Source organism: Oryx dammah, unplaced genomic scaffold (assembly GCF_014754425.2).
Source record: "Oryx dammah isolate SB20612 unplaced genomic scaffold, SCBI_Odam_1.1 HiC_scaffold_29, whole genome shotgun sequence".
NCBI lineage: Eukaryota > Metazoa > Chordata > Mammalia > Artiodactyla > Bovidae > Oryx > Oryx dammah.
The window spans coordinates 7,508,337-7,521,015 of record NW_024070213.1 but is presented as its reverse complement, the minus strand read 5'-3'; the positions used below and the strand labels follow the sequence as shown (position 1 = coordinate 7,521,015).

The window sequence follows — 12,679 nt, the reverse complement described above, 5'->3', positions numbered from 1 at the left end:
GCCCAATAGTTAAGACTTGCACTCCCACTGCAGGGGCCATGGGTTCAATCCCTGGTCAGGGAACTAAGATCCTGCGTGCCACACAGCCAATATATAAAATAATAATAATAATAGGTATTTTAAAAATAGATGCAATTGTCAGTCCTCTGCTGAAAACCTTCCGGTGGTTTCCCAGCACATGTGGAGCACAGAGCTGGCCCTCGCACAGAGTAAGTTGCGTGTAGCTCTCTGACCCGGCCCAGCCTGTCCCCGGCCCCTTTTGCTTCCTGCTTGGCCTGCTCTCATTCCAGTCCTGCAGCCTCAACTGGCCTTCTGTCTCTTCCTTGAACATTCTAAGCTTGTTCCCACCTCAGGGCCATTCCCCGAGCTGCACCCGGTACCAGGTGCGCCCTTACCCACCTCCCGGGTCCCCGTGACTGGCTCCTTGTCTCTTAAATGCCACCTCCCAGGACAGGCCTTCCCTAAGCTCCCAGCCACCCCCACCCCCATCATTCCCTGCCACGTTCTCTGTTTTAGTTTCTGTGTAACTCTTATCTGTATCTCTGCTTGTCTTGTGCATTTAACACTGACCTTTTTATTTGTTTTTCCACGCCTGAACCACAAGCTCCCCAAGGCCAGGGACTTCATTAATCTCATTCCCTCGGCTCTGGCAGAGCCCAACTGCACACAAAGGTGTTCTGTGGTTATTTGTTGAGTAAATGAACAATAGTAGCAGAGTGGTCCAGAACAGCCCTTGCCCAGAAAGAGTGGCCTAGACAGAAAGTAGGGCTTCCCTGGTGGCTCAGTGGTAAAGAACCCGCCTGCAATGCAGGAGACGCGAGTTCGATCTGTGGGCTGGGAAGATCCCCTGGAGGAGGAAATGGCAACCCACTCCAGTATTCTTGCCTGGAGAATCCCACGGACAGAGAAGCCTGGTAGGCTCAGTCCATAGGCTCTAGGAGTCGGACACGACTGAACACACAGGTGTCATCATTAGTCTTGCAAGGTGGATATCATTAGCTCCATCCTGTAAAGGACAAAACAGAGGCTCAGACTGATTCCGTGAAAGCTAGCATGGGTCAGGGCTATGATGGGAACCCAGCTCGGGGCCCTTTGCACTGCTCTGGCCTCTCTTCAGCCCATGATGCAGGCAGAGCAGCTCATGAAACTCTTGGTGCTCAGGTGTTAGGACCACAGGATTTCTTCTCCTATGAACAGGAGCAGTGACTTCAAATTGCTCGAAAAAATAAAAAAAGAATAGTAAGCAGTCAGTAGGAGCTCTGGGACCCTGGGTGAGTTCTGTTTTTTTCTTTTTTTAATGTGTACATGCCCATAACTCCCAAGTGTAAGCTTCTGTTACTTTTCTATTAAAAAAAAAAAAAGAGTTATTGTTCAAATGTCTCACTTTAGCATCATAGCAGGTGGGTCTTGATGGAGAAGCAGGAGTAGAGCGTTGGTCCCCTGGAGAGAGATGTAGGTTTGAACCCTTCTGTGCAATTGGGCCCTTAGGTTGCTGGGAAGGAGAAAGACAAGGTGAAGAAAGTATTGAATCAAAGCCCTTTGGAGCCAGGGTGCTGCGGGAGGGTGGGGATTAGGCCTTGCTGCTGATGCTTGCTTTTACTTTGGCTTATGGTGGGGTGCCGGGGGAGGCCTGGGGCAAGTGTCTTGAACCTTGGTTTCTGTTCAAGGTGGCCAATTAAAAGAAACAAATTACAGGTTGCTGAGGCCTGTGGGTATCCATTGCATGTCCACTGCTTCCCTGGGAGCAGTGTGGCCTTGGACAAGCCACGGAGCCCTCCAAGCCTCATTTTTTGTTTTTTGGCCACTCCACGCTGCATGTGGGATCTTAGTTCCCCGGCCAAGGATCGAACCTGCACCCCCTGCATTGGAAGTACAGAGTCTTAACCACTGAACCACCAGGGAAGTCCCCAAGTCTCTTTATTTTTTTAATAAAAAGACTTCACTTTTGTAGGCCTCACTTTTGGGTAGAAAGTGGGGATAAGAGCACCTATTTTTGAGATTACTGTAGGGATAAATAACCTGATCCTGAGAGCAGGGCTTCTCAAGCTCCTCTGCACCACAGACCTGTCAGGCAGCCTGGGGACATCCATGAATGCCTTCTCCGAATACTCTTTCTAGATTCTTATAGTAAAAACACACAGGATTACCAAGGAAATCAATGCTCTTGAACTACAGTTTGGCTCTTTTTTAAATCAATGCACTAACAAATAAGAACTAGCAGTGAGTCTATGTAACTACCATAATTTCGAAGTTGGGGTGAGTGTGAACCAAGATTTCGTTGTGTCTGCAGCAGCTGATATGTGACAGGGAGAAAGCTGTGGTTTCTGTGCCTGGCGCTTTCGGGGTGTTTTGCCTGTGTTCCTAACTGGGGGGGAATGGTCAGTATGAGGTAGAAGTTTGTGAAAAAAGTTGTGTTTTCCTAGACCCCTGAAAAACGGTTACAGACACCTGAGTTCTCTCCTTGGGACCCATGTTCAAAACTCCTGCCATAGAAGTGGCTGGACACCCAGCAGGTGCCCTCCAGAAATGACTTCCCTGGAGCAGAGGGTAGTCCAGTGGACAGATGGGGGATGGATGAGGATGAGGATGAGGGGAAGGGGTCAATGCAGACCCGGAGAGCTGACGAGTGAGGTCAGAGACCATGGAATTAAAGCCTTCCCAGTCTCTCTGGGTAGCCGTCGAGGGCCTGGTGAGTCAGGAGAAGTGCCAGGCGTGGAGATGATGTAAGCTCAGATAGCGTTCGTGCGGTATGTAACCTGTCTGCACACTGCTGTGGGACAGCTGAGTGCCGGGGGTTGCGGGCGGGGAGGTGGAGTGCAGGTCCAGGCTAAAGGCAGCCTGCGGGGGTGGGGGAGCACTTTTGAGTTGGGAGGTGACACTATCTGAGCCCCAGAACCCAAGTGCCAGAGTTCAAAGCCCAGTTTCATCACTTAGTAACTAACCCTGGCAGGTCACTTCATCTCTTTGTGCCTTGGTTTCCTCATCTGTAAAATGAGGGTGATAGTGGTACTTTCCTAAGGAGTATTATAAGGATTAAGCATTATACTTAATGTTATATATAGTATCTTGTTATATATAGTATCTTATAGTATGTTATATATAGTATCTTATATAGTATCTTACTCTACTGGTATATAGTATCTTTTTAAAATTAACTTATTTTAATTGCATAGTATCTTAGTATAGCATTATAGTGAAAGCTCACCAGGGCTTCCCCCGTGGCTGAGTGGTAAAGAATCCCCCTGCCAATGCAGGAGATGCAGTTTTGATCACTGGGTCGGGAAGATTCCATGGAGAAGGAAATGGTAACCCACTCCACTATTCTTGCCTGGGAAATCCCATGGACAAAGGAGCCTGGCTGGCTGCAGCCCATGGGGTTTCCGAAGAGTCAGACAAGACTTAAACTGAACAAACAACTCAGGATAATATCCGGTAAGAGAAAGTGCCCAATAAATGATGACTGAACTCTGCATCTTCACTACTTTTATTCCAGGTTTCATGAGACTGTACTTACTCAGAGTGTATTTTTCTGTGCTGCTGAGAGATAAAGCAGATACAGCTTCTTCCTTCAAGGAGCACCTAGTTTAGGGAGAGAATGGGGATATGAACACATACTTTCAGTTAACTAGGATCACTGCCATGCTTGTGAGCTTGGGGGGCTGTGCTAGGGTGGACTTTGGGGCAGACAGCCTTCCTGGTAGAAAAGCCACCTCAGCTGAGCTTTAAGAAACAGGCATTAATCAGAGTTGTTCTAGAAAGAGCAGGCAGCTTGAACAGGAAGCTGTGTGGTCCAAAGTTGCTGGAATGTCACATTCCAGACCGGGCCACGGGCACAGTGTGCCCTGGATGAACAGCCTGGCCTTTGTCCTCCTGGTAGTGGGTGTCATGGAAGGTTTTGTTTGTTTTTAACTTTTTATTCACAGGAAGTGGCGAAAATGGTAACAAAGGGTTCCCTTTACTCTGCTTCCCTTGATGGTGATATCCAGCCAATATCAGAACCAGAAAAATGACATTGGTACATTACTGGACCACAGAGCTTATTCACTTTTCACCTTTTTTAAAATTGATTTATTTATTTGGCTGCGCTGGGTCTTAGTTGTACCATGCTCAGTGCTCAGGAACTTCACTGTGACGTGCAAACTCTTAGTTGTGTCATGTAGGATCTAGTTCCCTGACCAGGGGTTGAACCTGGGTCCCTTGCATTGAGAGAGTCGAATCCTAGCCACTGGATCACCAGGGAAGTCCTCACATTTTTTTAAACCTACATTTATGTGGGTGTGTGCATGCATCTGGAAGGGTTTTGAGCAAGGGAGTGATGCTGACATGTGAATTAGACAGAGATCCCTGACCAGCAAATGGCAGCAGATTGCAGGGAGCACAATGGTCAGAGGTGATGGAGGGCCTGCTTGTGGAGGTGATGGGAGAAGCGTGGACAAGTGTTTCAGAGGTAAAGCTGGAACTGGAGATTGACTGAGAGAAGGATGATGGTTGGATCTATGACTAGAGTTGGAGAATGACAGAGGAGGAGCAGGATTAGGGGAGAAGCTGCTGAGTTAAGTCTGGAATGTATTGAGTCAGAAGAACACTCAGCTCAACTGGAATGGGCACCAAGGAGGACTTTCTGAACACGGAGGCATCCATGCTGGGTCTTAAGGATGAGTAGGAGTTGGCTGGGGGTGCAGGTAGGGAAGGGGAGGGCATTCCAGGTAGAGGGTTTGGGATTAGGAAAGGCACAGAGGTCATAAGCAGCCTGGGTATTGGGCATCTGGGTAGCATTTCCTACAAGGTAAAAGACGCGAATCTGAAATATTGGGGAGGGGGTGAGCCTGGTGGGAGGAATAGATTTGTGAGTCATCGACATGACTCATGAGACCATGAAATGCAAGAGCTCATCTAGGGGGAGCAGGTGGGGTGAGGAGACCAAGAGCACTGTCCCTGAAGCCGAAGGCCTGGGTGGACGAGGACAAGGGCCCACAGATGCAGCCAGCAGTCCCAGCAAAGGCCAATAAAAAACTGGCCCCTCCTGGACTCAGCAGGTACGAGGTCCCCGGGACAGGGAGGACCCTTGGCAAGCACCCTCAGTGGAGTGAGCGTGGGCTGGTCGTGAGTTGGGGAGTGGAGTGGGAAGTGTGGATGTGGAGACAGAACAGACAACTCTTTCACAGAATGTGATCAAGAGAGGGAATCAGGGTTGTGCTCGCCAGAAGGGGATTCGGGATCTGAGGAGGGAATTATTTTGGGGGGTGGGGAAGACTTGAATGTAATGACAGATGGAGGTTCCTGGGGCTAGGCTTCTTTGCTTAATGGGCAACACTAAAGCCCATGTGCGTGGGCTCGGGGGCCAGGCTGCTAGGGTTTGAATCCCAGCTCTGCCTAGTTCCAGCTGTGTGACCTTGGGTAAGTCACTTAACTTCTCTGTGCCCTCTGCTCCTCCACAAATTGGGAATGATAGTAGTCCTGATGTCATAGGATTATGCAAGTCTTAAGAAAGATATTATGTGGGTTGGGAGGTGGGTAAGTAAATAAGTGTTAGTTGCTCAGTCATGTCTGACTCTTTGCGACTCCATGGACTGCAGCCCACCAGGCTCCTCTGTCCATGAGATTTTCCAGGCAAGGATACTGGAGTGGGTTGCCATTTCCTTCTCCAGGGGATCTTCCCAACCCAGGGATCAAACCCAGGTCTCCTGCACTGCAAGCAGATTCTTTACCGACTGAGTTACAAGGGAGGCTGGGAGGGAGGCTCAAAATGGACGGGACATATGTATACCTATGACTGATTCATGCTGATGGATGGCAGAAACCAACACAATTATCCTCCAATTAAAAATAAATATTAAAAGAAAGGTATTATCCGTATAGGGATCATGACAGTCCCTGGAACATCATAGTCACTGAGGAAATATTCATATTATTACCTGATTGTGAATTTATCTTGGTATCAGTTTTTTCATTCATTTATTCAACACTCATTCATTCTTATCTATGTCATGCTTGGGTTGAATGAATTGATACTCATTCATCCATTTCTTTTTCATCCAAACCACCATTTCCTGAACACTTGCTCTATGTCAAACATGGGCCAGACGTTGAGATTTTGGAGGACCTGGCATAGTCCCTGCCTGGTCTGATGAAGATCTGCGTCTTTAAGATTCTGTCATCTTCAAACCCTTCTCCAAAGTGGGAAAAACATCGTGTTTCCTTCCTGGTTCCCAGGTCAATGGTTTGGTCTTTTTCTTAGGAAGGACAGTCCATGGACACTTGGCAGTCCGAGAGGTTTAAAATCAGGCTACTGGTTCCCATTTGGCCCCTGTCCTACTGTTGGCCTAAGTCAGTCATCTCATTTTGTATTTTAGATTACAAGGCAAATACTTTCTCCCTGCAAAATGTCCAAACCCTGCTGAGGCATTTAAAGCAGAAGGGAACGTGGTCTGTGTGCTCTTGCCTCTTGGCAGATCCTAGTTCCCAGAAAGAACCAGTGAAACTGGAGAATATTCTCTCAAACGCCTTCTTTATATAAACACACATTACACACAGATGTAATCATACAAACCCAAATGTTCTGAAATCTGTTTCTTTTTTTCCTTTCTCAACCATGTACAGAGGCATCTCCATGACAGTACCTATAGATTAAATAGCTGCTTGTATTCCATAATGTAGTAGTTTGATGAAGCCAGTTCTTTACTGATGGACATTTAGGTTGCTTCTAGTTTTTTACTCTTTAAAAAAGTATGTCCCTGTACAAATATAATTTGCGGGCTTTTACAAGGATTTTGGTAGGTTAAATTCTTGGAAATTTCTGGGTGGAAAGGAAAGGACATTTTATCATTTGGAAGGGGTTTGGCTGCAAGTAACAATTCTTTGCTCAAAATGGAGTTTATTATTACCTCAAATGACAAATGAGTTGGAGCAGTTCCAGGGTCAGTTAATTTATTGTCAGACATGTCATCAAACACCTTCAGTCTGTCTTTCTGCTCGGTCATCTTTGTAACTACACTCTGGTACACAATACCAGAAAAGGGGATTATCACTGCAGTCCCATTTTATTTATTATTTTTAAGGTTTTTTTTTTTATTGAAGATTAATTGCTTTACAGAATTTTGTTGTTTTCTGTCAAACCTCAACATGAATCAGCCATAGATACACATATATCCCCTCCTTTTTGAACCCCCCTCCCACTTCCCTCCCCATCCAACCCCTCTAGGTTCAGTCCCATTTTAAGTGTGAAGCCCACTGGCTGATTTCCCCTCCTTCCTGTTGCCTGGGATGATGTCACATGCTCTTGCCCAAGCCAATCACTGGTAAGGAAACGAACCATTATGATTGGTTTAGCCCAGTGCAGGTTCACCTGCCCAGCTGTGTGCAGACAGAGGAAGTGATGCTGGCTGCTGGGTAGGCAGCTTGCTCATTTTGGTAGGTGTTGCTTCACAGAGACCTCACCAGTTCACAGGCTGAATGCGCTGACAGTGTTGGAGAGTGCTCTTTCCTTCACCTCGTTGACCAGGCTCTCTTCTTTGATTAGCCTCATAGGTGACAAGAGTTGTCTTGTTGTTTTAATGTGTTTTTTTCTTTAAATTATATTTATTTATTTTGGCTGTGCTGAGTCTTCACTGCAGTGCATGGGCTTTCTCTAGCTGCAGAGAACAGGCTTCTCATTGCAGTGACTTCTCTTGTTGTGGAGCGCAGGGCTCTAGGGCTCAATAGTTAGGGTGCATGGGCTTAGCTGTCCCGGGGTATGTGGGATTTTCTCAGACCGGGGATAGAACCCACGTCCTTTGCATTGGCAGGTGGATTCTTAACCACTGAAGCACTAGGGAAGTCCTCTGAGTATCTTTTTTTAATGAGTTATGTTCCTGTGAATTTCCTGTTTCTATTATTTGCCCGTCTTATTCTTTTAATAATTGTATTTATTTATTTATTTTTGATTGTGCTGGGTCTTTGTTGCTGCGAGGGCTTCTCTCTAGTCGTGACTCTGTAGTTGCAGTGTGCAGGCCTCTCATTGTGGTGGCTTCTCTTGTTGCTGAGCGCCGGCGTTAGGGTGCACAGGTTTCAGTAGTTGTGGTCCCCTGGCTGTAGAGCGCAGGCTCACTAGTTGTGGCACATGGCTTAGCTGCCCCAAGGAATGTGGGACTTTGCCAGATCAGGGATCAAACCTGTGTCGCCTGCATTGGCCGACGGATTCTTAACCACTGGACCAAACAGGAAAGTACCCTGAGTATCTTTCCTTAATGAATTGTGTTTCCTGTGAATTTCCTGTTTTATGTTCTTTGCTCCTCCTTTTAAGTAATCATAGTGATTATAGAATAAAAATAGTTGATAGTAACTGTGTATCTTGTGTCAAACATGTCATTGAACTTTCACAACAATCCCTGACAGTAGCTACTACTTCTGTTTTAGAGGCGAGGGAAGTGAGACACTGAGAGATTAAGCAGCTCATATGCAGTTAATAAGGAGCCAAATCTTGGATTTGAACCAGCATGCCCCTGGGTGTGAGGTCACATACCATGCTGACATATTGATGGAATCATTTTCTGTTGGCTGTTTTAATTCACAGCTGTATTTCCGAGACGAGCTTATTTGAGTCAGGTCCCACTTAGAATTCCTAAATTACAAGAATCTGGACCCAGAGCTGGGGGGAGGGGACCGCCCAGTCTGGTGATGGGATTCTGGGGAGACTGGGCCTTGGTTTTCTCCTTGGACTTTTTTCTTTAGAAAGAAACAAGATTTATTTGGCTTACGTGCTCCTTGCCCCTCCACCAAGTGCCCTCTCCGAGTCATGCCTGACCCTCACCCTGGAGGAACCTCCCTCTTTGGCTGAGAACCAGTGATCTTTTAACCACTGTCTTGGTCTGCTCTGGCTGCTATAACAAAATATTATAGACTGGGTGGCTTAAACAACAGACATTTATTTTCTCACAGTTCTGGAGCATAGATGACCAAGATCAAGGGGCTGGCAGATTTGGTTTCTACTGAGAGCTCTCTTCCTTCTCACAGATGGCTAGCTGCCTTCTCACTGGCCTCATCTGGCCTTTTCTTGGTGATGTCTGCCTGTAGGGAGAGGGAGGGAGAACTCTGTGTGGTCTCTTCTAATAAAGAAATCAATCCTATCAGACCAGGACCCTACTCTTATAGCCTCATTTAACCTTAATCACCTCCTCCGAGGCCCTATTTCCTAACAGTCACATTGGTGGTTAGGACCGCCAACATGTGGTTTGTGGGGGAAAGAAACATTCAGTCTCTAGATTCTACTCTTCCCACCTCCCCAAAATTCATGGTCTCATCACATGCAAAATGGATTCATTCCATCGCATTAACCCCCAAATTATCAACTCGTTCCTGCATCAACTCTCAAGTCCAGAGTCTCGTCTGAATCAGATATGGTTGAGACAAGAGGGATGATTCATCCTGAAGCAGAATTCCTCTCCAGCTGTGAACCTGTGAAACCAGGCAAGTCACAAACTTTCAAAGCGCAGTGGTGGGACGGCCATGGGACACACATTCTCCTTCTCAAAGGGATTCATGGGAAAGAAGAAAGAGGTCACAGGTTCCGAGTGTGTACAAAGCCCAGTGGGGTAAATTCCATTCGATTTTAAGGCTTGAGAAGCATCTTCTTTGGTTTGATGTTCCTCCTTCCTGGGCCCCTGGGGCGCAGCATCACCCCCACAGCTCTGCCAGCACTTTGCCCCCCAAGACTCTGGGCTTGTAGAAAAGGAAGCAGTGGCCCCACCCTTTGAAATGGAGCAGGCGGCCTTGATGATCCCTGAATCACCTTAGGGTTATATTTCCTTTTTCTTAAAGAATAGAGCATGTTTGTAGCCACATCGCTCTGTTGTCCTGTCCTGTAGAATTTCGGAAGTCCTATAGCCCTCTCTTCACTCTTTTTTTTTAAGCTCAAGAAGAAAAATGATCTCTTTTTTCCTCCCAAACTTTAAGCGTTTTATTTTGTATTGGGGTATAGCCCATGAACAATGTTGTGGTAGTTTCAGGTGAATGGTGAAGGCACTCAGCCACACACACACATGTATCCATTCTCCCCCAACCCCCCTCCCATCCAGGCTGGCGCATAACATCGAGCAGGGTTCCATGTGCTCTACAGTAGATCCTTGTTGGTGATCCATTTTAAATATAGCAGTGTGTACACGACCTTCCTGAAGTCCCTAACTATCTGGCAGCCATAGGTTGTTTTCTAAGTCCGTGAGTCTCCTTCTGTTTTGTAAGTTCATTTTGTATCACTTCTTTTTAGATTGCACATGTAAGGGATGTCATGCAATGTTTCTCCTCTGTCTGACCCACTCCGCTCGGTATGACAGTCTCTGGGTCCATCCATGTTGCTGCAGATGGAATGGTTTCATTCTGTTTAATGACAGCCTTCCTTCATTCTGTCATTCAATTTTCTCTGTCCCCTTCAGTTCAGATGGGCATTATTTCTGCTGCTATAATCCCATCTCTGTTTCTGATTTCTGCTGATGGCTGGTTTGATCTGTACTAATCTCCTTATCAAACAGTTGTTCAGCCACACACCAAACAGTTGTTCTGGTGTGTGCTTTTCAGAACACTCCTCATTTTTTTTTTTTTTTTTTTGCAATATGGATACATTATGGCTATAGATATGGATAGTTCTGGTTCCTTTTGTTAAACAATCCCTTCTTCAATTCATCTGTCTTCTCTGCATTTTAGCATAAGCAATACGGAGAACCCGTGCCAGCACTTCTATACTTGGCTTAGACTTGGCTTAGACCCGTGCCACTGCTTCTATACTCCTCTGCTAAATACCCAGTTTCATCACATGTAAAGTCTACCCTCCACCAAACACAAGAACACAGTTCAGCCAAGTACTTTGTCACTTTTTAACAAGGATCACCTTTCCTTCAGTTTCAGGTAACCTGTCCTTCATTTTCATCTGAGTTCTTACCAGAATTGCCTTTCGTGTCCATGTTTCTACCAGTGGAGGGGCAGGAGACTATGATTCAATCCCTGGGTTGGGAAGATCCCCTGGAGGAGGGCATGGCAACCCACTCCAGTATTCTTGCGTGGAGAATCCCATGGACAGAGGAGCCTGGCGGGCTGCAGTCCACGGGGTTGTAAAGAGCTGGACGCGACTGAGTGCACACACACATTTTGCCAGCAGTCCTTCCGTGGCAGTCTAGGGGCTTTGATAGCATGGACCTCAAAGCCTTTCCAGTCTCTACTCGGCATCCGGCTCCAGAGCCGCTTCCATATGTTTACTGTTTGTTATAGCAACACTCCACTTCTCAGGACCAAAATCTATATTCGTCTAGACAGTCTGCCAGAACAAAATACTGGATCTGAACCCTCTGCTCGTGACTACATGAAACCTGAATTCCTTCCTCAGAGGCTGTGTCTCCAAGTACAGCCAGTCGCACTTAGGGCTTCAACATATGCATTTGGCCGGGGACACAAACATTTAATTCATAACAACCACCTGTAAAAATGTTCTTCCCGGGGAGGGAAACTGAGGAAAGGGGAGGCATGTGGGGCATTCGGTGCCTCCTGGGGCTGCGGGGGGCATGTCTTTGCTCACGTGGCATTTGTTAAGGTGGCTATCTGAGGCCCATCTCTCCAGGCCTTTTGACCCAGGCCCCACCATCCCTACATGCTCATGAGCAACTTCCCTAGCCTCTTGGAAGCACTATTTTCCTGCCTGATGGGGTCGTAGTGAAATTTAAGTAAATCTCATTTGTTTAATGACAACACGTTTTCATGTAGGGCAGAGTCTTCCTACTCACCATGCTCCCAAGTACCCACCCCAGTCCATCCACACTGGCCTCCCTGTTCCTCCTCAAATACGCCAACCAATTTCTACCTCAGAACCTTTGCACCCACTGTTCCTTTTGCCTCAATACTTTCCCCCAAACATTCACAGTGACTTGTACCCTCTGGTCACTGAGGTCTCTGTTCCTGAGTCCTGTATATAATTATAGCACCCTGTCACTCTATCTCCTTATTTTCTCCTTTATTATTACAATTTAAATCTATTTGTTCCTTTGATTTTTAAAAAATATTTATTTATTAATTTATTGGGGTGCACCAAGTCTTTCATTGCATACGGCACTCAGGATCTTTGATCTTCGCTGTAGCAAGTGGGATCTAGTTCCCTGACCAGAGATTGAACCAGGCCCCCTGCGTTGGAAGTCTTAGCCACTGGACCACCAAAGTCCCCTAAATCTAAATGTGGTGTCCCTCCTCCCCCAGAACATGTGCTCTATAAACAAGGGGAGACTTTGTCACCTTCGTTCATTGCTGAATCCTCAACAGGCCCACAACAGGGCGGCTTTTCTCCAGTTGATTGCAGGTGGCTGGTGGCTCTTCTAAAGCTCCTCCTCTCATCTGCATGTAATGGACATACTGCAAGTGTTGACTTGAATATTCAGCATAGGAATTCTGATCTAACAGCAGTCATTTATTGTCTGCTGTGTACCAGGCCCTGAAATGAAGGCCTTCTATGTATTAATCCTGTTGGTGGGCACTAATCGTAATCTCCAATTTACACAGCAGGAGACTGCCGCTCAGAGGGGATCGGAACCCCTCTGCATAGCCCACGTGCGTGGCTGCGCTGCTGCTTTGGGATTTTGGTGGTCGGAGAAATGCATTCATGCCCACCGGCTGCAGAGCCTTCATACTGACTGGGGCAGAGAATAAAGAGAATGTTTATTCCCTGGTG

The 12,679-nt window shown here is 46.7% G+C and overlaps 1 protein-coding gene and 1 non-coding gene across 6 annotated transcripts in view; one reads left to right on the top strand and one right to left on the bottom strand.

Moving 5' to 3' along the window:
* Positions 1 to 12,679, top strand: part of ZC3H7B (zinc finger CCCH-type containing 7B) — a 55,138-nt gene that overhangs the window by 6,097 nt on the left and 36,362 nt on the right. Inside the window, exon 1 of one of the 5 annotated variants that reach the window (XM_040233215.1) lies at positions 10,346 to 10,875. The exons of the other annotated variants lie outside the window; for them this stretch is intronic. The gene's annotated coding sequence lies outside the window, so the exon portion shown is untranslated. Of the gene's footprint in view, positions 1 to 10,345; positions 10,876 to 12,679 lie in introns of those variants that run through there. 5 annotated transcript variants of the gene reach the window in all.
* Positions 1,830 to 1,902, bottom strand: TRNAG-UCC. Its single transcript has one exon. It is a non-coding gene; the product is annotated as a tRNA-Gly (tRNA).